This window comes from Geotrypetes seraphini, chromosome 2 (assembly GCF_902459505.1).
Source record: "Geotrypetes seraphini chromosome 2, aGeoSer1.1, whole genome shotgun sequence".
NCBI classification, from domain to species: Eukaryota; Metazoa; Chordata; class Amphibia; order Gymnophiona; family Dermophiidae; genus Geotrypetes; species Geotrypetes seraphini.
The window spans coordinates 327,741,086-327,766,185 of NC_047085.1; the positions used below are offsets into that span (position 1 = coordinate 327,741,086).

The 25,100-nt window shown below is 41.6% G+C and overlaps 1 protein-coding gene across 6 annotated transcripts in view; it reads right to left on the bottom strand.

Annotated features, from left to right (window-relative positions):
* The window catches only part of RARB (retinoic acid receptor beta), a 751,528-nt gene that overhangs the window by 525,071 nt on the left and 201,357 nt on the right, over positions 1–25,100 (bottom strand). The window contains exon 4 of one of the 6 annotated variants that reach the window (XR_004538033.1): positions 22,295–23,374. The exons of the other annotated variants lie outside the window; for them this stretch is intronic. The gene's annotated coding sequence lies outside the window, so the exon portion shown is untranslated. Of the gene's footprint in view, positions 1–22,294; positions 23,375–25,100 lie in introns of those variants that run through there. 6 annotated transcript variants of the gene reach the window in all.

Sequence of the window (25,100 nt, forward strand, 5' to 3'; positions counted from 1 at the left end):
TTTGAGATGAAGTCTTTTGGGTGTGCAGTATTGGATTATGGTGTCTGTTTTTTGTTCAGAATGTGGTGGGATCTATATGTTTGCGTGAGTTGTAAGTTGTCTGTTGAGTAGTTGGAATGTTTTTGTTATTGGTCCAATTGATTTCGAAGGAATAAGTGTAGTGATCAGACCAAAGGGAACGGTTCCATTTTCCGTTTGGATCTCTGGTTGTGTGGTCTGTTGGGACATGTAGGCTGCGATGTCTAGTTGGTGTCCTTTTTCGTGTGTGGTTTGAGGATCTATTTTATATGTTAAGGCCTCGAGATATGCTAATAAGGTTTCCACATTTTTGCAGGATTGGTTTTCGAGGTGGAGGTTGAGGTCTCCTAGAAGGAGGTTATAGGTTGTCGTTAGAGAGTTTCGATAAATAAATTCTTCAAATATTGGTTTAGCTGTGCTCCAGTTACTTGGGGTTATGTAGCATAGTATGCATGTTAGTGTTCCTTTAAGTGATGTGCTTGAGAGTTGAAAGGCTAGTAAATCCATGTATTGGTCGGTTGTTTTGTCTTGTATTTTTATGTTTAATGTGTTTCTGGCTATGATGGCAATTCCTCCTCCTCTTTATATTTCTCTGCATACTAATGTTTATTTTGTGGCTTTTTGGGCAAACTTCAGTTATTCTGGGATCCGTATCAGAGGTAAGCCAAGTCTCTGTGAGGAAAAGGCAGTCAAGGTTATCTTCTTCTATCCAGTTTTTTATGCGTTCTGTTTTAGGGCCTATGGCTCTGATGTTCAGATAAGCACATTTGAGAGTTGGTGTATTCTATAGGTACATTGTGAGTTGTTTTCTGGTATATGAGTGATCTTTGGTGGGGTTGTTTTTTGGTTTTGTATGGGTTTGTGGTTTTCTACTTGTTGAATTTGGGAAGGGTTGGTATGTGAAAGACTGATGGTTTGAGTTTCTGTTTATTGTGAGATGCCAGTTTGGTTGGGTAATTCCTTTGGATATATATTGTTTGCAGCTGCTTTCCAGTCTGTTAGGAGCAGGAGTATCAGAAGGATTGCTTGTGTATATTTTGGAGGTGTAGGTCTCATGGTGGTACTAAGTGTGGTGATTCATTGTACCTAACATAAGCTAGTGGTAATAGTTTCCAATCTGCTATAAGTCTGTTATCTAGTGGTAATAGGTTTGCATTAGTCAGACTTTAAATTCGGCAAACATTAGCTTAAAACTTTTAGATTCAACAAACATTTAACAAGCTATTAAGACTTTTAAACTTTTGAATTTTGGTTGTTTTTTTGTTATTTTTTTAAAGAGCTAAAATTGGTTGTTATCGGGTGGTTTTGGTGTCAGTCTTTCTGTTCATTTTCTGAGTTTTTCCGTTTCTTCCGCTCAGTCTCTTCGCAACTGGCGTGTACCTGCCATGTTAGATCTGCCGAGGTGAGGAAAATCAAGCCATTGGTGTCACAAAAGGATTTTTGTACAGTTTGTACAAAGCATAGTGCTCTTTAAACTGGATTATTGCAATGCCTTAAATTTAGGAGTTACGAAGTGTAGAATGAAGGCACTGCAATTAATTCAGAATGCAGCAGCTAGGTTGCTGATATGGTGTGGAACATTCCTCGCACATATAACACTGACTTTGAAGCAGTTACTTTGGGATGCCAATAAGTTTAGGGTACAGTACAAGGTACTGCTAGCGATACATCAGACTTTGTATGGAGAAGCACTATCGTATCTGCAGCAAGGTACTGAAGATATATGCACGCAATAGGAGATTAAAATCGGAAACAGCAATTGCATATGGCGCTTGAGTCTGCACATTATGTTACGACAAACTCGGCATTTTTCATAGCAGCTGAAAGGTATGTGGAATGCATTACCAGGTAATTTACATTTATGTAAACAGGGTTGACCAGTTTTGCCATCTGCTTAAAACACAGCTATTTGTACAAAGCATTTTTGTTTTTTTAGGAAGAGGGGTATATGTGGAAAGGGAATCTGTTTATATGTATTTCCGTTTTGACATGAAATTATGTATGTATGTTGATTTGTAACCTGCTTAGGTTTTAGGCGGGAAAGAAATCTTTTAAATAATAAAACGTCTGATTTGGATGTCATATCGAAAATGCCTCTCATTGTGTATTGCTATTGCCTTGTTTCCTACACATTTCTGCGCATTTACTGAAAATTTGATTTAATAGGTTCAATGTAACAAATTATGGTGTAAAATGCAGGGGTTCCCTTGTTTTCCCGTTCACCTTGTTTACACATGCAGTCTTTCAGAGAATAGAAATAATTCTTGTTATACACTGCATTGAGTGAATCTTGAGTATGGCAGGGCAGGATTAATTTGTCGAGGGCCCCTAGGCCCACAAGAACACTGGGCCCCCTGCCCCACCCCACCCCACCATGCGCCCAGGCGGAAACAGGAAGCTGCGTCAGAGGGAAGCTTTGGACAAGCAGCACCGCTTGCACAATTACAGTTCCCGTTGCCTTTCTTACCTGCGTTGCTTGCTTGTCTTACTTTCCGTTGATGGGGGGGGGGGGGACAGTTTTGCCGATTAGTGGGAGGGCCCGCGTTGCCGATCGATGCTAAGGGGCCCATCGCCGTTTGGAAAAAACAATGTTGATGCCCTCCTTCATCGGGCCCACCTGACCATTTCGGGCACTAGGCACGTGCCTACTTGGCCTATTGGTTAATCCTGCCCTGGTGCTAGGAGTTCATTGTAGAACATCTGGGAACTGAGATTAGGCTATTATTCTGATCATCAGTCAAACCTAGCTATTAATTACATTCCTGACACAATTGTTTACTTTTTCACAGTAAGCCGAAGCTATTAGGCAAGAGCACTGAACAAGATATATTAAATATTCTCATCCTCTTGACCCTTCGGGTATTAATCTTTAACTTTCATTTTCTTCTCTTTTGTTTGTAACAGGGATCTTGCACAAGCACTCGCTCAAGTACAGTGATCTTTCAGACGATAGAGATGGGAGAACATCGCAGGGGAGGAGACATAGGCATCCTGGGACTGTCTGCCAAGTCTCTTCCTTGAAGAAGCCCTTTCTGGAAACGTCAATCGCTCCTCCTAAACTTACTTGCTCCACTTCATCACTGACGCTGAAACCGTGGATTGAAGACAAAGTTTTATTTTATTTTTCTTTCCAGCTTATGATTTATCTTTAATCTTAGCTATTGTTTTGCCTTTTGTCTTTGTTTTGTTCTATTTCTATCATTTAAATTTCTCCAGAATTCTACTGTTCAACGGCTCCCCCTTCTGCTTCTATTCCTTTCTCTCCTCTCTTCTACCTTCCAAAGTATTTAGATCAATGCTGTCTTGTTAAAATGTTTATTTTATTTTTATTTTTCCTCTAACTCTACTTTTCACTTCTCTATTACCCTCCAGGTACTTTAGTTAGATTGTGAGCCTTCGGGACAGTAAGGGAATTTTTCAAGTACCTTTCTTATTTCTAATCTTAATGTATATTTTCTGTAAACCGCTTAGAACCTAACGGATGTAGCGGTATATAAGAAATAAATTACATTACATTACATTATTCTTGTTGTACACCGCCTCTGGTGAATCATGTTATAAAGACAGTCAATAAATCATAAATAAATAAATATTCAGGTATATGCCTCATATTAAACCTGATGGCAATGCAGGCCTAACAGTTCTTAACTCAAGATAGCAACATAAATGCTTCCAAATGTATTTCTTCCTTCAGTATTAAATCCTATGGAAAGTAGTATAATGGACTATCATAAGAGGTACTAGCCACATCGAATGATTTTGTTTTGTTTGGGTGGGCTTAGGAGTTACTACCAGAAGTTAAGCATGAGCACTTACACAACCAGGCTTTGACATGGCTTAATGCTTTTGCCTAAGCATGGACTTAGGTTAGTATTCTGTAACAGCACTTCCACACAGATCTGTTCTTATAGAATTCACGCTTTGCACGTATCATCCCAGCATCTAAATTTTGGCACTCTTTCTTGAATCCATCTTTATGTGTGCTTAACTTTTCTGGAAGATATATTCAAATATCTAAAAATAAATGGTAGACCAATTAGATCTATGCCAGGTTAATGAGCACCCTGGTAGCAGTAAGTACAGGCATCAGGGCCAGGGCCAGAGCAAAATAATCAGGGCATTGCCCTGGGCACTATGAGGCAAATTCTATAAACAGCATCCCAACTGTAGGCAGCCTACTGCTGCCTAACCAGCCAATTGGGTTGCATGTTTAAAAATACAACATCCTGAGGCAGGCGGCCTACATTGTAGACATCTCCAGGAGCCTAGGGAGGTACGTACCTAAGGCTAGGCATGGGCGTGGCTTCACCCAGAAGTAGCATTAGGCAGGCCTAGGCAGCCCTAAGCACCTCCCTAGGCTCGCGGTAGGCCTACATTTCAAGCAGATGCAGCCGCTGAGCTTATCTTGGCAAGGGAACTCCCCTGCTGTGATAAGTTTAGCAGCTGCGGCTGCAACAACCCACCTCCCCAGCAAAGTCTAGGTGGACTACTTTATGGGGTGGGGGTGGGGGTTCCGGTAGGAGGGACAGGGAATCCCTCCTGCCGGTGATCTTTTGGGGGAAGATGTCTGACAGGAAGGACTGGGCATCGCCCCTGCCGGCGATCTTTGGGGGGTGTCCGGCAGGAGGGACTGAGCTCCCTCCTGCCGGCAGTCTTCACGGGGGTGGGTGGGTGGGTGGGGGGTTTGTCACAGCCACGGCTGCTATAACTTATCGCGGCAGGGAGATCTCTTGCTGCAATAAGCTCAATGGCAAACCGATTCTCTAACCGGCGCCTATGATATGGGCGCCAGTTAGAGAATCGTGGTGTTAGGCGGGCTTAGGCAACTGTCCATGAGGACAGATGCGATTCTATATAGGATTATTAGGCAGCTTCGGAGTCAGGCGCCCTATACAGAAACCAGCCCTATGGGTCTGATGCTGCAAACGGGCGTCCCAATTGTAGGCAGTGGTAGGCATCCTACTGTCTGGCAGCCAATTGTGATGCATGTTTAAAAAATAACCAAAAAAACTCTCCGAGACAGGATGCCTACACTGTAGTCGTTTGTTGCAGGTTTAGGGAGATGCATAGGGATACTTAAGCTTGCCCAAGGCTGGCCACGGGTGTGGTTTCGCCCAGGAGTGGCTTGGGTGAGCTTAAGATCATTACACATCTCCTTAGAGCTGCCATAGATGGCTGAAATGTAGGCCAGCAAAATTGATGGCCTATATTTCATTACTAAAAGTAGATGGCGCTGCCAGCTCAGCTGATTGCGGCAAGGGAATCCCCAATCAGCTGAGCCGGCAGGACTCCCCAAAGCCGCAGCTTTAGGGAGTCCTACCGACTAAGCTGATTGGGGGGAAAATACTCCCTGTCATGATAAGCTGCAGCGGCACAGGACCCCCTGACACCCACATCCATATGGCAGGAGGGATGCCCACTCCCTTCTGCCCGACACCCCTCTAACGCGGATGCCCCCGAAATCAGCAGGAGGGTTGCCCACTCCCTCCTGCCACTGGCCCCCCAACACAGATGACCCTCCCCCCCAAGATCAACAGGAGGGATGCCCACTCCCTTCTGCCCGCCACCCCCCTAACGCGGATGCCCCCGAAATCAGCAGGAGGGTTGCCCACTCCCTCCTGCCACTGGCCCCCCAACACAGATGACCCTCCCCCCCAAGATCAACAGGAGGGATGCCCATGCCCTCCTGCTGCTGGCCCACCAACACAGATGTTCTCCCCTAAGATTGTCAGGAGGGATGCCTCTATCACATCACCCATGAGCTGTCTCTTCTCCAAGCTTGAGAACCCTAGCTGCTTTAGCCTCTCCTCATAGGGAAGTCATCCTAAACCTTTTACCATGTTCGTCGCCAATCTCTGTACCTTTTCTAATTCCGCTATATCTTTTTTGAGATACGGCAACGCAGTATTCAAGGTGTGGCTGTACCATAAAGTGATACAAGGGCGTTATAACGTTTTCATCTTTGTTTTCTATTCCTTTCCTGATAATTCCTAACATTCTATTTGCTTTCTTAGCTGCCACTGCTACACATTGAGCTGCGGGTTTCAACGTATCCTCAGCGATGACACCTAGATCCCTTTCCTGGGCAGCGACTCCTAACCTAGAACCCAGCATCACATAGCTATAGTTCAGGTTTCTCTTTCCCACATGCATCACTTTGCTCTAGCCATTTAGTCTTCTCAATTCTGCTACTAACTTAAATTCTGAAGATTAAAGGCAGAATTTTGTTTATCAATATCTTATCTTTTTTTATTAACACCCTGTATATTATTTGGACAATTTCTATAACACAAGAAGTAAAAAAAAGAAGCAGCAAAAAATGTAACAATAGAAAAAAAAAAAAGAAAACTCATTTCAAGCACACTCATCTGAAAAAAAAAAAATTCTGTTTCCTGAGATAAAGCAGTGTAGGATAACAAATGTTATCTTGGGCTATATGTCTGGTTCATTATTAGCAGAAACAGATGATTAAATAGTAAATTACTTTTCAGCTAGAGGTGCAGCTTTACCTGGGCCTATCTTAAGTAAATTGTACCTTGTGTCAGCCACAGGAGGAAATGTGCCATGATATGACAGATGCCATCATCACCGATCATACAGAATCAATTCAAGTCCTTTCCTAGAGTCAAGAAAACCTTCCTCCAGGTTATAGTTGAGTAATTGTCTGGTGATGGGGAGCACTCCTTCCACAGAATTCGGCTACAAAATTGACCAACTTACACACACCAAGAAACAGCTGCCATAATATTACATTTGAATGATATTTATCCTCCAGCTATATTGAATCAACTCCTTGTGGACCTATTCTTCAGCTGGTATCATCATCAAATGAATTATCTATTTTCAGTGGGTCATACCCTTATGCTGGGGATATGATATATTACACTAACGTATCATTAGAATGATATGTCAGTTTGAAGATGTATTAGTGTGATATATAATCTAGCCACTACACTTCACTAATGCGCTATAATACTCAGAGGATATTACAGCCTGTGCAAGTATATCCTCACAAGCAGAGTCACGTTTAGGACACAACACATGCTAATGCACATGTTAAGTCGCTTTGTATAACAAAACCTTCTTGATCATTATAAAAGGTATGGAAGACTATTGGAAAAGTTGTAAATATTGGCCTACCCTACTGTATGATGCTATTTACAATAAAATAAGATTTATATGAAGCTTATTTTATATTTTTATTTAAAATTTTTCTGTACTTCTTAAGAACTAAATGGTTCACATGAGTTAACACAAACATAATAATTATGACAAACTAAAATATTAAAATCAACTGGAAAGAACTATCTTTTCTTTTCCAAAGAACTTTTAAGTCATAAGAATGCGGTGGCAAACTATTGGGTTTTTAGCTGTTTTGTGAATTAAAACCGATCGATACATTGTCGCAACTGACCAAAGCATTCCACAGCTATGCAGAATGTCATTGCTCTGGTGTCCTATAGAGTAACCTTGCTTCCTTGAAGTTAATAGATTTTTATTTTCAGATCTTAAAGATCTGCCTGGTTTATAGTTCAGAATGACTTGTTAAAAATACCAGAAAGAGGGATTGGGGGAGATAATTGTGAATTCTCAAACCCGTTGCAGTGTAGAGATCTATACCTCGAGGCCAATTTGCCTGGAAGAGCAGGTATAGCATAAGGAGTCTCCAGAGAACATTGGAAAGCTTGAGAAAAAAGCTTGTTAAGAGGAAGCTTAAGCGACTCTGCAGGAGATTGAGGGATATGCATGATCTCGAAATACTCCTTAGAGAATTTAGAACCAGCATCAAACTGAATTTCCAGATCATGATCCCCCAAGGCCTTGCCTCGAGAAGGGCTCAATGACCTCGAGGTGCCTCGAGCAGAAAACAAAGGTGAAGCCTCTCTGGAGAAATGACAATCCAAAGATGATAAACAGTTTAATGTATCACAGTGTTTGATGATAAACAGTTTAATGTATCACAGAAATAACCTTGTGTTGTACTCGAAATAACACTAGTAACCAGTATAGTTTCTTAAAAATTGGTGTCATATGTATCATCCTATCTACACCCAAAATTAACCTGGCAGCAGCATTTTGTATCAATTGTAATGCTCTTCTTCTTCTTGTCTTGGAAATTCCAAGGTAGAGTGCGTTGCGATAGTCCAACCTCGACAAAACCATTCATTGTACATCCCATGGCTTATAGTAAGTATCTGGTGTAGATCCACTAAACCTAATCTCTGTGGGACTGAAACTCAGCTTACATATCTCAGTTTTATAGATATTTTTCTTTTAGGTGATTCTACTGTAAGGAATAGCTTATCTCAGGTAGTTCATTGGACAATTCTTACCCCTAAAGGCTTACAGAATATATATTTTTTCTTCCAGTCCTCTCCTCTTTCACTCAGCACATCTCCTCTTTTCTACAAGGGGTGGGTCTCTCGCGGGGGGGGGGGGGGGGGGGGGGGGGGGAAGGTAAAGAGGAAGAGAGATTACCTTTGAAGGCCCAGGTAAGGGTTCCAAGCTTTATTACAAATACTCATAGACTAATATGGGCTGATCCAACAAATTTCTATAAGCTTGTGCGAAACATAAAGGGGCAATTCTGTAAAGAGAGCTAAAAGTTGGGCATCCAAAAACTTAAGTGCTAAGCTAGTATTATATACTTAAGTCAGCAATTAGGCACTTAACTTTAGTCTACCACCACTTACACTTGCTCTATAGCAGGTACAAATAAGCACGCTTAAATATAATAAGTGCCTAACTGATGATCTTCAATAAAGTGTATGCTTAAATAGTTGGAATGCCCATGATCACCCTCTTTGCAATTAAGAGGCAAGGTGCCAAGGTATAGAATAGTGTCTAAGTGCACTGCCATGTCACCCCTTTTGGTGCATAACTGCCATTTGAGCACCTAAATTCAGATACCCACTTGGTTCCTTTTAGTGCAGTATACAGAATTAGGGGGATGCTACTGTCAGTGACAACAGAACACCTTTTTGAGTGGAGGGGACATTCTCCTAGTTGTCGATGCTGTGATAGGCAAAATATTGGTAGGGGCCATGGCCCCAATGGCTCGCCCCTTTTCACTGCCTTTGGCTTTTAGTCTGTCTTTTTTTTCCAGAGGCCGTACAACATTAAGTACACACTGTTTCAGTATAGCATAACATCATACTGCTCCTTTCTTGTGTCAGTGATCTCTTTCTCGGCTTCTTGGTTCCTTTTAGGTTGCGTTTCCTGAGTCCAAATCAGCCCTATTTCCACTGAACTGAATTTCCCAGAAGAAGAACGTGGTGTAGTGGTTAGAGCTACATCCTCAGCACCCTGAGGTTGTGGGTTCAAATCCCATGCTGCTCCCTGTGACCCTGGGCAAGTTATTAGATAGATTGTGAGACCACCAGGACAGATAGGGGAAAATGCTGAAGTACCTGTATGTAAACCACTTTGAGTGTGGTTGTAAAACTACAAAAAGGCAGTATACAAGTTCCAACCCCTTTCCCTTTTCCCTCCTCTCTCAGGCCAGGATTTTCAAAATCCCGCAGCCATTTTGATTCCGAATCTAAAAACCCAAGACATTCTTAAAAAATCGCACATGCAAATAAGATTGGCGGACAGCAGCAAAGATTTCCTACATTTGCATGTGCCCTTCACTGATGGGCACATGCACAGATAAACGCCATTAAAAAAAACACCTCATGCTGCACTATTGGACGAATGGTAGGGAGAGGAGGGGAGAAGCAACATCGCGCATAAAAACATGCCTTTATCTCCAAAAAAACTACTATAATTCAGGTAAATCTTGTAATTTGTTTTTAATGTAAAATTTAATCAAGACCCACAGCCAGAAACATATAAGACAAGGGTATCATACACGTACTCAAGAAGAGACGTTGGCTTTTAATAAGTGCACATGAAACATACCTATTTCTCCCCAAAACTCAAAGAAGCATGATTATACTACCCCCTCCACTAAAAATATATAGATACACATTCTTTTTTTATTAGCCACAGAGAAACACAAATGCTGACACAGTAACGGCACCCCCCGGACCAGTTGCTGCTTTTTTATTGCCAAAAGCCAACGCTGCTCTCCAAAAATGCCTCGGCGATTTTAAGAATCCACCGTAGGGCTGATTTCAATGTTAAAGAGCCCATTTGCATACCATTGTCAGAGACTGCTAGAAACCTCGCTAAAGACAGAGATAATCTGTTTTGATAATCCGCTGCTAAAATTTAGCGATGGCATTAAAGTTTGAGAATCATTGCCTCAGTTCCTCTTTAATACTGACTCTCACCACAAGGGGGGGTGCATGTTTCGCTAATGTCTGTGTCAGGAAAGGGATTATTTGATTTCAGCATATTCATTTACATGCATAAGCTGACGCAGTCATTAGCGAAACATGCACGGTCGGCAGTGGATTTATGAGAAGCACTTCAAGATAAGTGTTTTTTGCTATATTATAATTTTTTGAATTGTTACAAGTGAAGTGGATGAATACTAATTTGCAAAGTTATGATCAACTTGACAAAGCTGAGATTAAAATTGCAGAGCCGATGAGGAGGCGTGAGGCTGAAACCTTCTCTCAGTGGGTTAATTATTATCCCGTTTTTGAGAGCCGATTCTGATGGCTCTTAAATTAAAATATTTTTGAAACAAGTGCTCTATGTGAATGCAACAAAATAGATATAATTTAGATATGCAAGTTAAAACTGGCCATACCATGTGTGATGAATGTGAGTGTTTTGGCCAGCTGGAATCTGCTTGACTATGTTAAAGTGACTTATCACCCATTAGCATATGGTCATTAGCGCCATGAGCCCTACCACCAACTATATTGTGGGTGGAAGGAACTCAAGCGCTAAACCTGCACTAATTGGTTAGTATGTGACAGTTTTAGTTGCGCTAATTGATTAGGGCAGTGCACGCCCATTTTCCACCCCCAGATAAACCCCCTGCATCAAAATTAAAAAAAAAATTTTTTTAGTGCATGGGTAATATGCAGACATGGAAAATTACCACAGAATACCTCAACATGCCCTACAGTATGCTTTTTTTTTTTTTTTGCTGCGGTAAACACGCATTAGTGTTTACTGCAGCTGTGTAAAAGGGCCCCTAACTGTCCCCCCCCCCTCTTTTATGAACACATAGCGCTGGTTTTAGCTCCGGCAGCGGTGGTAACTGCTCCAACGCTCATAGGAATTCTATGAGCGTCGCAGTTACCGCTGCTGCCGGCGCTCAAACCCACGCAATGCGTTTGTAAAAGAGAGGGGTTGTATGAGGTTGTTTTATTATAATTGGACTACATTGCCCAATTATCATGTCTCTTTTGAGCCATACAGTTTTGTGGGGTAGGGTAGGAGAGAGTGCAGATGTGCTGTCTAGCTGACTGGTTTAAGTATGAAGAAACTGCTCAGTTGATTAGAACGTCTAGTTCCAATATACAATTAATTAATGCTGGTAATAGTGGCTTCCTTTATATATCCGATGAAAGATGTTGCGTGTGTGGCTTATGACAATCTTTGCTTATTTCAATAGAAAGGCCCCCTCCCAAACACTGTAGAGAGGCATTGTATGTCATAGGCTTTTCATACACTGAATATCCCTTCCTTCATGCAAAATCAAGAAACCCTAATGCTTCTATTAAAAAAACAGCACTGAAGCCACACTATAAACAAATGTGCATCTTTACCCAAAAACATCACCACACATATAAATTTACTGAATCACTTGTTCCTTTACCTCCATTTCCATAGTGGAGGAAAAAAAAGGTAAAATCCTTGCCTATGTATATTCCTGCTCACACATGGTAAGAGAAAAAAAATATGATGACAACCGGTTGGGCCATGTGCCTAAGGCCCCGCCCACAGGAAGGGCCTAAGGCTCCCGGGCCTATTCTGATTGGTCCAGGCGCCTTAGGCCCTACCTGTAGGCGGGGCTTTGGGGACGGCTGGGCCAATCTGGCCCCATTCTGCTGTGGGCTGCCTGCCAGCACGGACGGGTTTGGCACCCACCTGTCCGGCCCACTGTTAAGAGGAATGGGGAAGCGGGGGTGGGGGGGGTCATGGGGTCCGGCCGGGAGGTCACGGGTCTGGCTGGGGGAGGCAATCGGGGGTTCTGGGGGGGCGGACGTTGGGGTGAGAGAGTTCGTCGAGGGCAGGAGGGCCTGGGATCCTCCTGCCTGTAATGTAGTGGGGGGGTGGGGCGTAGGGGTCACCTGGGCAGGAGGGCTTGGGCTCCCTCCTGGCCCTGATCAAGTGGGGTGGGGTGGTCGCCGGGGCCAGGAGGGCTTGGGCTCCCTCTTGGCCTGCTTGTTCTACCGGGCGGGGGGGGGGGGGGGCACGATCGCCTTGGGGCAAGGGGCTTGGGCTCCCTCTTGTCCCGATATCGGCGGGGGGTCAGGGAAGCCCTCTTGCCCTGAGGTTGTCAGGGGGGGTCGCGGCTGGCCGCGGGGCAAGAGGGCTTGGGCTCCCTCTTGCCCCGATGTCATCGGGGGGGGGGGGGGGGGGGTTGTGCGGTTCTGACATGGCAGGAGGGCTTGGGCACCTTCCTGCCTGGATCGTTGTTTGGGGGGGGGGGATTCTGTAACCAGTATTGTTTTTGATAGACTCCGGTTACAGAATCCAGCTTTTAGGCGAAGGACTGGCTCCTCCTTTGCCTAAAAGCCCTTCTGTTGGATGTTTGGGGCTTAGGCGTTTTTTTGTTTCATTATGGCTAAAAAGTGTAGACGTCGTGTGGGTTTACTTTTAGACATAGTGGTGATTGGGTGTTTAGGCAGAGGAAGGCCATAATCAAAACAAGGACATTTGTTTTGATTGTGGACACTTTCCCTGCTTCTGGGTTGAACGTTTAAGGACTTAGGCCAAAAGGGGACTTAGATGCTTTTTTTGATTATGCCCCTCCACGACTATATTGAGAGGAAAGGTCTCAGAAATTCAATGAATGAACATTGGAATAACAAATGCAGGTTGGATTCTTATTCATCGACCAAAACCTCTCACTCATTCATTTAAATCATTTATATTGTTGTATTGTGTTCAATAAATAAATATAAGCAAAAAAGTGCACTTATCTTAAAAACTTCTTCTAAAGTGCCTTAGTGCAATGTGCAGTATGCGGTAAAGTATTAGCCCGACGGGGCATGTTTCACCAATCAGAGGAGGTGACGGTCAAAACAAATTGCTACAGCGTGAGGCAAGATGGATTTTCACATTACACTCATCGACACTGAATGGATTGAATATCAACATCGGGTGGAAAACATTTTTCTGAGTATTCAAGTTGTCTTGCACTCATTGTAATTTTTGCTTGTTTTGGGTAAATCCGACAATGTCTCATTACTCTAATTGCTCTTGAATGGAGAGTAAGATTCATCCAATCAGATCTGTTGTTCATATAGCTGTCATTGTTCTTAATGCGCATGTCTGACATCCTAAATTCACCGGCGCCATTTTTTGGAAGTTAATGCTATAGCTGCTAACAGTGAGTACTACATTGTTTAAGTTTTATACAATTTAAAGGTTATTAGGATCATAATGGAGACTTTGATTTTATGTTTCAGTTTTCATTAAAGACCCCCGAGGAAGCCATTAGTGATTGTCGAAACGGGCCCCGTCGGGCGAATACCGTACTTTACTGCATACCGCACATTGCAATAAGATATTTTAGAAGTTTTTAAGATAAGTGTACTTTTTTGCTGGTAAAAAAAAGTTGGCCAACATGGCCTGGACTGGGATTTTCTTCCCATCTGGATCTGGACCTTTAGAAGAGCAGGTAACCGCTGTTTTCCAAGACTTTAGGTGTCCATGGCCAGAAACAGGTTTGATGATCCTTTTCCTTCAAAGCTACCCAGTTCTGAATTTGTGTCAATCTTATCTGGATGCACAGTGACGCCTGCTGCACTGGTTTCAGTGAGTATTACAGCCACATTGCAAAAGTGCCTGCCTGGGGTCTAGGATAAAGTAGTGGGTAGCTTGGCAGCTCTTCTCCTTTACTGTGCTGGATTCTAGCCAGACAAGGCAACAAGGACTGTTGGCAGAGGCAAGTTCTTGCGTTGATGCCAGAGCTGGTGGCAACATGGTAGTGGGTTTTCTATTGAGTCTAGCTGGGCACCTGGGCTGCAAACTGAGTAATATTAGTCTGGAGAACCAGCATGACAGTCTACCGCATACTAAAAAGAAACTACAAGGGTCAATAATTTTTATTGTTATATTGATCACAAAAACAACGATCTCAAGCAACAATTAAACAGTATGACCTCAAAAATTGGGGAGGGGGAACCCAGTTACTCTAGCCCAGTGGTCTCAAACTCAAACCCTTTGCAAGGCCACCTTTTGGAGTTGTAGGTACTTGGAGGGCCTCAGAAAAAAATAGTTAATGTCTTATTTGCATGAGGTAAAACTCGTTATAGTTTATAAATCTTCCCTTTTGGCTAGGTCTTAATAATAATATTGTAATTTATAGCTAAAGAGACATATGATCAAGAAACTTTTGTGATTATCATAAATATACAGAGGGCCTCAAAATAGGACCTGGCAGGCCACATGTGGCCCCTGGGCCACGAGTTTGAGACCACTGCTCTAGCCTATATCAAGAAGGGAGAGGAAAAAGAGAGAAGAAAAAAAAACATGCACTCCAAGAAGTGCAGTGATATTTAAACATTGAATCCCCAAACCTGTAACCATGGCATTTTTTAAACTCTGATGCTCAAGTTAAGAATTTCTCTATTTGAGTTGCGTACAAGAAAATTAGAACCCCCCCCTGCGTAAACACTTTACAGGGGAAGTTATGAAAGAAAGAAACCACTAAAGGCAGGACTCGAGACTTCAAACAGAAGAACAGCTTTCTTTGAGCACCTTATTTAGAAATATTGTGTTACAGTTTTGAAGACCGCGCCTTCAAAAGATATATAAAAGGATGGAGTCGGTCCAGAGGAAGGCATATGGGACAGACTTAAAGATCTCCAATCTGTTATACTTTGGAGGAAAGGCAGGAGATGGGGAGAGATATGATAAAAGACATTTAAATACCTACGTGGTGTAAATGAAAACTTCATGTCTCGTAATCTCTCAAGAAAGAAAAGATATTTCAGTCTGCAGACTATCTATTTGTTGTTGTTGTTTCTTTCAGTCATGGGCAGGGCCTTGCTGCTTTATGATTCTGCCAGATATGCAAGCCTTTTGCTGCCTTTTTAAAGACATCTTCTGTTTTTAATAATTTGTGCTATCAGAAGATGTTTGCAAAAGTCTGTGTTTAACCCAGAGTTTGTGCTAACAAATGCCGAAGCCCTCCATACACAGACATCCCCCTCTCCTACCTGATTTTCCCGTCCTCTAAAGTGTGCTTGTACAGCGAATAAGACATTGGTATGATGATTCCCCCCAACCTTCTCATTCCTGTGCGCGTCCATTCATCCCCTCTGACTCTTATGATCACTCTCTCCTTTACCGAATTAGACATGTTTATCTCAAACGGTACAGAAAAAAAAAATGCATTTTACAATGTTTCTCAGGTTTGGCAGTCTGAACCTGGTTAATTTTTTTCCCCCTGTAAGCCTCTCACTGTGTTGTTTAAACAGATCTTCAAACCCTCTTGCTTTTTAATTTCACACTTTTGAAATTACAGTAAACTCCACTCCCCCTCACTTCTCCCATTGCGTGAGGTGCAGTTTTCTTGACTCCACCCATCCATACAGGAAGTTATTCTGATCATGGAATATAAAATGAAATATTGATGGTTTTTAACTATTAATATTATCGTTGATCTTATTGAAACTGTAAAAAGAGCACCTATCTTGCATCACATTCCATGTGTGACTTTTGAAGCAAGTTTTGGGCTCTGCTCATCCCTGCTTACTTTCCCAGTGAATTTCTCAGATGATGTATAGAAGCCATTAGCTTGTTGTTTGGGTTGTACTACTTACGTCAGCCACCATCTACCACAGCTGAGCAGAGAGGGCCCTGAACCACAACTGTATTTGCAGGAGAGGCGAGAAAAGAAAGGGGCTTCTACAAAATTTAAATGGCAGTCGACTTCTTGAGTCTAACATTGTGGGGTGAAAATGAAAATCCCCGACAGAGCCAATGCCCATATTAAGAAGTGAGGAAGGCAGAATATTACTGGCATCAAAGTACAGCCTTGTCCAGACAGCACACAAGTCACCTTTGAGGTAGACTTAAATTGGAAGGACCTTAACTTACTCTCTTTTTATCTTTTTTTACTGCTTTATTGCTAGATCCATATGTGAACTTTTAATCAGGAAATTCTTTATCTGAGCTATTATTACTTTTGAGCTTCTGCCATATGATATATCTAACCTTGAGTGTTCAAAACCAAAATCATAAAAAATTAAGAGCCAAACACTGATTCTTCTCATCTGTACATACCCAATTGCTAAGTCTGTCACTGACTGAACAGCTGTTCCAACGAAATTGATGTTACTAATCATTCTCCTTGTATTGTCTCATCAAGGTTTATTCCTGGTTTTTTTTCCCTGTTCTTTTTCTTTTCATTTACGAGTGGCAGCTGCTGCCTCACGAGATTCTTTTATCTGGTTTGTTCATGAATAGGTTATTAGCAATGTGGGTATGTAGAGAGAGTGTGCACGTGTCTGTGGATTTGTGTCATAATGAAGTCAATATACCATTATCAGGGGGAAAAAACGAAACCTTATCCATGCCTTGGCTTCTGTGAGATGACCCATATCCACAGCTTTGTTTTCAAAAGTGTCAAAAGCTCTAGCCTATATTACATGTAACTGGTCTAACAGCATGAAAAAAAAATGCTGATAGTGTATGCAGAAAAGTTATATACCCAGTTTAAGTAACAGCAAAACATTCTCTCACCCCACAAAAGAAAGGCACTCCAGGCTTGTATACATAAATTCCATGGTGCCTTGTACAATTTTAAATACTAAACCTGATGACAGACATAAGGGAAGTGCTTTCATTTCTCCCTTGTGTTATACAGCATTATTGTTCTACAAGATTAATGCAAGGAACATATGTGGTAACTTAACTCTCAGGACACGTTAAAAAAACTTCAATTTATTTTTTTGTCAAATATGTCAGATTCCAGCAGTCCATCATATCAAAGAAACAATATTTTTGGAAAAATTTACAGCATCCATTAGATCTCAGGATATATCCAAGCTCTGCCAAAATGTGTGAAACACTAACTTATTCTTTCTTTCAGGAAAAATAAAATTATCATAAGTTAAAGCATCTCATTTAAGATCTTAGGAAAATTTGGACAAAAAAATGTGGAGGTCATTTTCAATAGTACGTTCAAGTGTGACTTTGTATGTTTCCCGTAAGTCATCCAAAGGTCCGGGTGGAGAAATGTCCATTTTTAAAACCACTAGACATCCAATTTTTTTTTTCCAAAAAATCACCTATTTAGATGTCTTGGTCATCAGGACATCCAACCTTAGGACACCTGGCTATTTTCAACCATAAAAAATATTCCAAGTTCTAAACATCCAAATCCAGACCATTTGGATATGAGAGGGACAAGCATTGTAATAGACTGTCCACACTGAAAATCCCACTGGCGATTTTGAGCCCATCAGGCCTTAGGTCCCTCCCTCTGCATCCAAGATGCATTGGGAGGGTAAGGCCCATCATTCTCAACATGCTGAAAACACAATTATTTGTAGATGCATTTCTCTGAGAAACTGATTTTATGTAAGGATTGAATCTGTTTTGTTCTAACCTTGTTCTGAATTTTATAATATTTTATGTATGTAAGTATTTGTAAACCGTTTTGGAATAAAATAGTATATAAATTTAAAAAATAAATAAATGGGTGTCGAGTGATGTGAGGGGCAGTGTTGCCTCATGTTGGGTAGTGTCGGGTGATGTGGGGGGCAGTGTTGTCTCATGTCAGGTGATATGGGGAGTGTCGGGTGATGTGTGCGGGGGGGTCCAGGAATGTTGGGGGAGATGTTGGGGGGGGTCAGGGGAAGGGGTATAGGGCTCCAGTTGATCCTGCCAAGGGGAATCACCATCAGCTGAGCCATCAGGAATCCCCAAAACCAGCTCAGCTGATGGGGATTTCTCTGCCACGATCAGCTAATGGCAAGCCCTCAATGTGCTGTTTTTCCCCCATCTCTGGGTGATGGGAGGGGAAGTAATGACCCCTGAAGGGAGTAAGGGGGGGGGGGGGTCATGTCTTAAACACTCCACTTTGGTCACCGTTGAGACACTTAGACCTGTTTTACTTTGGTCTAAGTCCCGGCGTGTAAGTTCCGCCTAGGATGTCCTGGAAAAGCTTCGATTATTGCTTCAGGATGACCAAGTGGAAGGCCCACCCAATTCCTGCCCATAACACACCTCCCAACATGCCCCTTTGAGCTGTGGATGCACAGCAGCTTAGAAGTGTTGCTGAACGTCCAGAAAGTTTGTTTTTGATTATCGGCAATTGGATGTCCCTGCTATTAGACACGAGCAGCAAGTTGGGGTTGCTGCTTGCGCCAGGATCGTTAAAGAGGAACGGGAGAAGGGGCATGTGGGGAAAGAGCAGGGGGTGGAGGACGGGTGCCAGCGCCCAGGGCAAACCGCCCCCCATTCCGCACCGCCCCCATTCCGCACCATATACTAGTGCCTATAGCAAAGGTTCTGTTTCATTATTTGCAGGTTATATTTGTACAACCTTTCTATTGTTTTTTTTTTTTTTTTATTCCCTTGTGGAAGTTGCAAGAAATTAAGGGCCCCTTTATCTAATGCTGTGTTAAGCCTTCAGTGTGATAGACCAGTGGTTCCCAACCCTGTCCTGGAGGACCACCAGGCCAATCGGGTTTTCAGGCTAGCCCTAATGAATATGCATGAAGCAGATTTGCATGCCTGTCACATCCATTATATGTAATCTCTCTCATACATATTCATTAGGGCTAGCCTGAAAACCCGATTGGCCTGGTGGTCCTCCAGGATAGGGTTGGGAACCACTGTGCTAGACAGTAACACACTAGCATAGGCCTGGGCTACTGCCTTAAAACAGGAGCATTTTTGTTAAAAAATCTTGCTTTAGCTGCTTAATAAGGAAGTGGTCAGGGGCAAGGCAATGACAGGGGCAGGGAGAGGTGTGGCTATCTGTGACAGCTACTGCATAGGTCTTTTACCATGTGCGGGTCATCATTCAGAAGCACTTCTGCCTAAATGTCTTTAATAAACAATCCATGCCACCTGAGTAGATAGTTTGGGGAAATTTAAATCATTATATGGGCAATATCATCTAAAAGGGGTGGGATGGGATTTGGGGTGCCACTTAGTCATCTACTTGTATTTTGAGGGTAGTTACTAATGAATATTAAAGGAATAACACTGTTTTGGCCAAATAATGCTGGTTGAATAGGCAAAAAGCTCAATGCAAGTTTTGGAAGTGCCACATGAGCAAAATAGTAGTGAGACTTTCGCAGATGCCACAATAATTGCTTTACCTAAAGGTGATAAAGATCCCACACTTGTGCAATACTATCGACCATTATCCAATGATCAATGTTGATGCCAAGATCTATGCAAAAGATTTGGCCTTATATTAGCTCTGTAAATCAAATTGGTTTTTATGAACGGTCGAATGCCTAGTGTAACACTAGACTATTTATAGAGGTTTCACAAATATTTCCAAAACCAGTGATCAATTTGTGGCCATTTCATTGGATTGTAGAAAAGGCCTTTGATTAGAGTTGAGTGGTTTTTCCTATTTGGCATCTACTAGGTTATATATAAATAACACTAGGTTATATATAAATAGCAAGATGTCAGATGTCTTTATAACCCATCTAGAGGCACAAGGCAAGGTTGTCCTTTGTTGCCATTGTTGTTTAATATTGCCTTGGAGCCTTTACTAATAGCTATTCAACAACATAAATCCATTAAAGGTATTCATTTTGGTGAATGTACAGCCAAATATTCGCTTATGCAGATGACGTACTGCTATACAGTATACTACTGTGGACTCTGTACCTCATATACACTGAAGGATACTCTGAATTATCTGGCTATAAATTAAATTGAACCAAAACTGAAATCATGCATCTCAACTGTCCAGAAATTAACACTGAAATTTTGGGCTATAGGTTTAATAAAGCAACTTCCAAATTAAAAGACCTTGGCTTGTTATTCGGGCCAACTACTGAAGAAACAATGCTATTGAATGAAGAAGCCCTTATTAAATCAACACTTGATTTGACAAAAAATGGTCACCGTTGCGACTTTCTTGGTGGGGAAGGTTGGTTACCATCAAAGTGATGATAACGCCCAAGATCAATTATACTCTTCAGATGTTGCCTATTTATTTTAATGCCAGAGTCTATTGTAAGTTAGAAAAGATCTTTACAGCCTTTTTATGGAATAAAAAACTGAAGGCTAATGTGTCTGCTGGCTGAAGTTATCCTCATTCAATATGGGACTTGGTTTCCAACTAGGAGACTCATTGACTAAACAGATTATAGAAGGTGAAAAAAATTTAAAAACTCAGAAACACGTAATAGAAGAAAACAAACAAGAAATTTCCAATGTATAAACTAAAAATGGAAGAAATTGAGAAGAAGTGACTAAGATTAAACAAGTTCAATCAACAATACTAAAAGATAATCAAATTACCGTATTTTCATGCATATAACGCGCGCGTTATACACGATTTTACAAACCGTGCATAGCCATGCGCGTTATACGCGTGAGCGCGTTTTACAACTTTTTTTTTACATAGTTCCCCCTCCGACGTCCGATTCACCCCGCAGGACCGCTCGCACCCCCACCCCAAAGGACCGCTCGCATGCACTCGCACCCGCCCCCCCCCACAGCCTCCCGACCCCCCCCATCATTGAGAAGCTCCTACCGTCGTCCTGCTGCTTCCTCTGCCGGCGGTCCCGGCCCTTCTGTGAGCCCTGCGTCTGCGCTGCTTCCTCTTCCGGCGGTCCCGCCCTTTCTCTGACATCAGAGAAAGGGGGAGGACCGCCGGAAGAGGAAGCAACGCAGACGCAGGGCTCACAGAACGGCCGGGACCGCCGGCAGAGGAAGCAGCAGGACAACGGTAGGAGCTTCTCCATTGATGGGGGGGGGAGGCTGTGGGGGTGCGAGCGGTCCTTCGGGGTGGGGGTGCGGGTGCATGCGAGCGGTCCTTCGGGGTGGGGGTGCGAGTGGTCCTGTGGGGGGGGTGAATCAGACGTCAGGGGGGCATCAGGCTTTCAGGGTGGGGACAGGACTTCAAGGGGGAGAGGAGAGTCGGGGGACGACGGGAGAGTCGGGGCGGCATGCGCGGTATATGGGTGTGCGTGGTATATAAAAATTTATGTACATAAATTACAGTTTTCCGCACGCTATACCCATGTGTGCGTTTTACACGGGTGCGCGGTATATGAGTGAAAATACGGTATTAGAAGGAAATTAGAAACCATGGAAAATAGTTACCGAGCCAATAACCTGCGCTTGCTGAATTTTCTAAGAGTTCCTTCTATAAGTCCAAGGGAAATGATAAAGAGGTACTTCATGGAGATTTTGAATATTCTTGAGGAATCAATACCTCCCTTTCTCTGGTATATTATTTGCCCAGGAGAGTATTGGAACAGCAAGTGGAGGATCAGATTCAGGCTGAGCAGGAACCTCAATTAGACTTGACAGCAATGTTGGAAGTATCTGATAAAGATTTGGCTAATCCAGCAACTCTTCTATTATCTGTGGCATTATTGCCAGACAAAGAATGGATATTAAAAATGTTCTTTAAAAATAAATTCAAAGAGTTTCTGGGTTTGAAAATTTTCCTAGTTTTTTGGAATACCATACAGCGCATATACTGAACCAATTTACTGCTTGGTTTTGTACTTGTGAGAATATTACAGATTATCCTGAATGGCTGAATGTACAGCTCACAATTTCAAGGAACTGTCCATTACATCTTCTCCTGTTTTCATCACATAACAACACTTTTATCAAGATGTACTTATTAAAAGCTTGTCGCAAGCTCTGAAGATAATAGAGAAATGTCTCACTACGCCATTGGAAACTACTCTTCATTTGTATCTATATGAAATAATAAGTTTATTAGAATCCAAGGGAAGATGGTGGAGTGGCCATTGTGGCAACGTGCTGGCATATGATCAATTCATCATATAAGGAAAGTCAATAAGTGGTTAACCTTTCAAGAATTAAACATGAATACATATTGCCTCCTAACCAAATTCATAAGTGGCTACAACTTCAACACTGCCTTAATGCTTTTCTGAAGAAAAAAACCTCTCAGTTCTTCCACATCAAGTTTATTGTCTTTTATGTCAGTGATAACATCTAAAAAAGGGGCTGCTTCAAAATTTTACAGGTCAATTCATTTTTACATCCTAAGGGTACTGAAGATACATAACAATTTGACATCAAGAAGGTTGTTTCTGAGCAGTATTAGGAACAGATTTGGACTTTTATTCACAAATCACTAAAATCGGCTGCAATTAAACAATCTATTTTTTTTGCGTTTCATAAAGCCATTTGGACACCTTATAAGTTATCCAAAATTAATGGTGATAAATCTAATAAGTGCTGGTCATGTCAAAAGGAGGTTGGCGCTCTAATTCATCTATGATATTTCTGTGAACAATTTCTGTTCTTTCTTTCCAGTACATTTTAAAATTGAGTCTATACCAATGATTGGTTCCCAAGAGTTATCTTATATAAACTAATTATCTAGCAATTGTGACCCAAAGAATTCAGAAAGATAGACAACATAACTCTGGATTCAGTAAGAATTTCAAGATATAGATTCAGATCTAATAATAAAATATTTGCATATTCCATACCAGCATTCAAAATAAAGTCCAAAAAATATTCCTAGACTGACTTCCATTTCCTTGGTGGGCATTAAAGAATCCTCCAATAAGTCATCTTATACAGTACAGACAAATATCTCTAAGGAAGATGATATATGATCTGATTTTAATGGGATATTGGAAAAAAACTTATAGCTCAATGCTATTCCCCCACCCTTCTTTTTCTCCCTTACAAAATGTAATATTTTGTATCCATTTTGGACAAATTTAATTAATAGTTTCATCTTTGAGTTGTACTATTTGACCTAAATAAATGAAAAGTTCTGAAAAAGTGAAATACTGCAATAAAATCATGTTATATACGTTCCAGTATATACTGAATTAACACACAAATGTATCATTTTATCAATGTAATATTGTAAAATATAATGATAGCAATCCATATAAATGCAGCATTGCTAAAATCCAAAACAAAAAGTGTCTTGCAGCTATAGAGTGCTTTTGGAGTCCAAGCGGACCCCAGGTGTATGAATTAGTAAGTTCCACTATGTGCACCGATGAGGGTTAAAATCGTTCCTTCTGAAAAGTAGATTTAGGTAACTTGTAGCCAGCATACAAGTACACTATTTTATGAGAGAAGAGAAAAGAAGTATGTCAGGAGCATCACTGTAATTTTAAACACAAGCCAAACAAATTCATCATTTCCGTGAGATATGATTTTTTTTTTCTCTATAATCAGCATATTTGTGTTTGCTCCAAGGAATTCTTTCAGACTAGATTTATCACACCTTTCTTTTAACCAGATGATTTTTCTTGATGGCACATCTGGCAACATCATAAAAACCTGAGTTCTAAAGCTATTAGATAGGAATTACTTCGGTAAATAATTTATGAATAGTACAGTTATTAGTTCATTACAAAACCACAAGGAATGGGAGTAGCAAAGATGAAAGGAAGGACTATTTAACAGAGTGAGTTTTGATAGGTATAGATCAGTGGTTCCCAACCCTGTCCTGGAGGAACACCAGGCCAATTGGGTTTTCAGGCTAGCCTTAATGAATATGCATGAAGCAAATTTGCATGCCTATCACTTCCATCATATGCAAAATCTCTCTCATGCATATTCATTAGGGCTAGCCTGAAAACCCGATTGGCCTGGTGTTCCTCCAGGACAGGGTTGGGAATCACTGGTATAGATAACTGGACTAAAAAAATACAAAATCACTCCAGTGTAGAAATACCCCGTTTATGCCCCAGCAAGTTTGATACTAAAGCGAAAGAAAAACCTCAGATCAACGGAAAGGTGTGCCCACACTCTTCGTCCCTGACATCACAGGTAAAAACTTTCACAAAAGTTAAAAACTGTACTGGCAGGTGGGAGCCTATAAATAGCCAAGAAACGAATAGTGAAAAAACACTGGTATTAACCACACAGGCTGTCGCGGGCTGAATTTTTTATTAAGATACTTAGGCCTTCTTTTACTAAGGTTTGCTAACCGATTAGCGCGCATTAAACGCTAACGCATGCATGTTAGTCTATGGACACATTAGCATTTAGCACGTGCTATTTCGATTAGCGCACCTTAGCAAAAGAGGGGTTAGTCTTAGTAGAAGTATAGGGATACAACCTCTCCAACCCCAATGCCGGATCTGTGGTATAAACAAAATAAATAAAAAGACCTTTCCTCTCTCTTTTAGGTCCTAGTTCACGCTTGCTGTCTAACACCAGCTTTGACAGAATACACATTTCAAATCTGACATATTGTAATCACAAAATAGAAAATAAAATTACGGTATTTTTTCTACCTTTTTGATGTCTGGTCATTTTGCTTTTCCATCATCTTGATCCCAGTTTCTCTTTCAGCTTTTTGTCTATCTTCAACTAATTCTCTTTCCAGTGTCTGCTGTCCATTTTTTATCTTCTTCTCTCTTGCTCCATTCCCTCCTTATTCCTGTCTCCAACATATTGATTTTTCCCATTCAGCTTTCTTAACTTTTTTTTTCTTTTTTGCCTCTGTCCATTCAAATCTTGCTCTCTTTCTCACCCTTCTTTTTAAAATTTCAGCTAGCTCTCAATTCTCCATCTCCTCTCAGCCCCTAGTTCTTCCATTTCCCATCCCACTCCTTTCCTAGCCTCCTATTTCCTTCTATCTACTCCCCATTACCACATCTCTCCTCCTCTCTCTCCTTGGTCCAACAGTTTGCTCCCTCTTTTCTGTTGTTCTTCTTCCCTCCCCTTTGATGCTGAACAATGAGATGGAAGGGAAAAAAAAGATGCTACATCTCTCTCTTTCCCTTCCACCCCCAGGCCTAACATTTTTCCCTCTCTTCCATCCCCAGATCCAACTT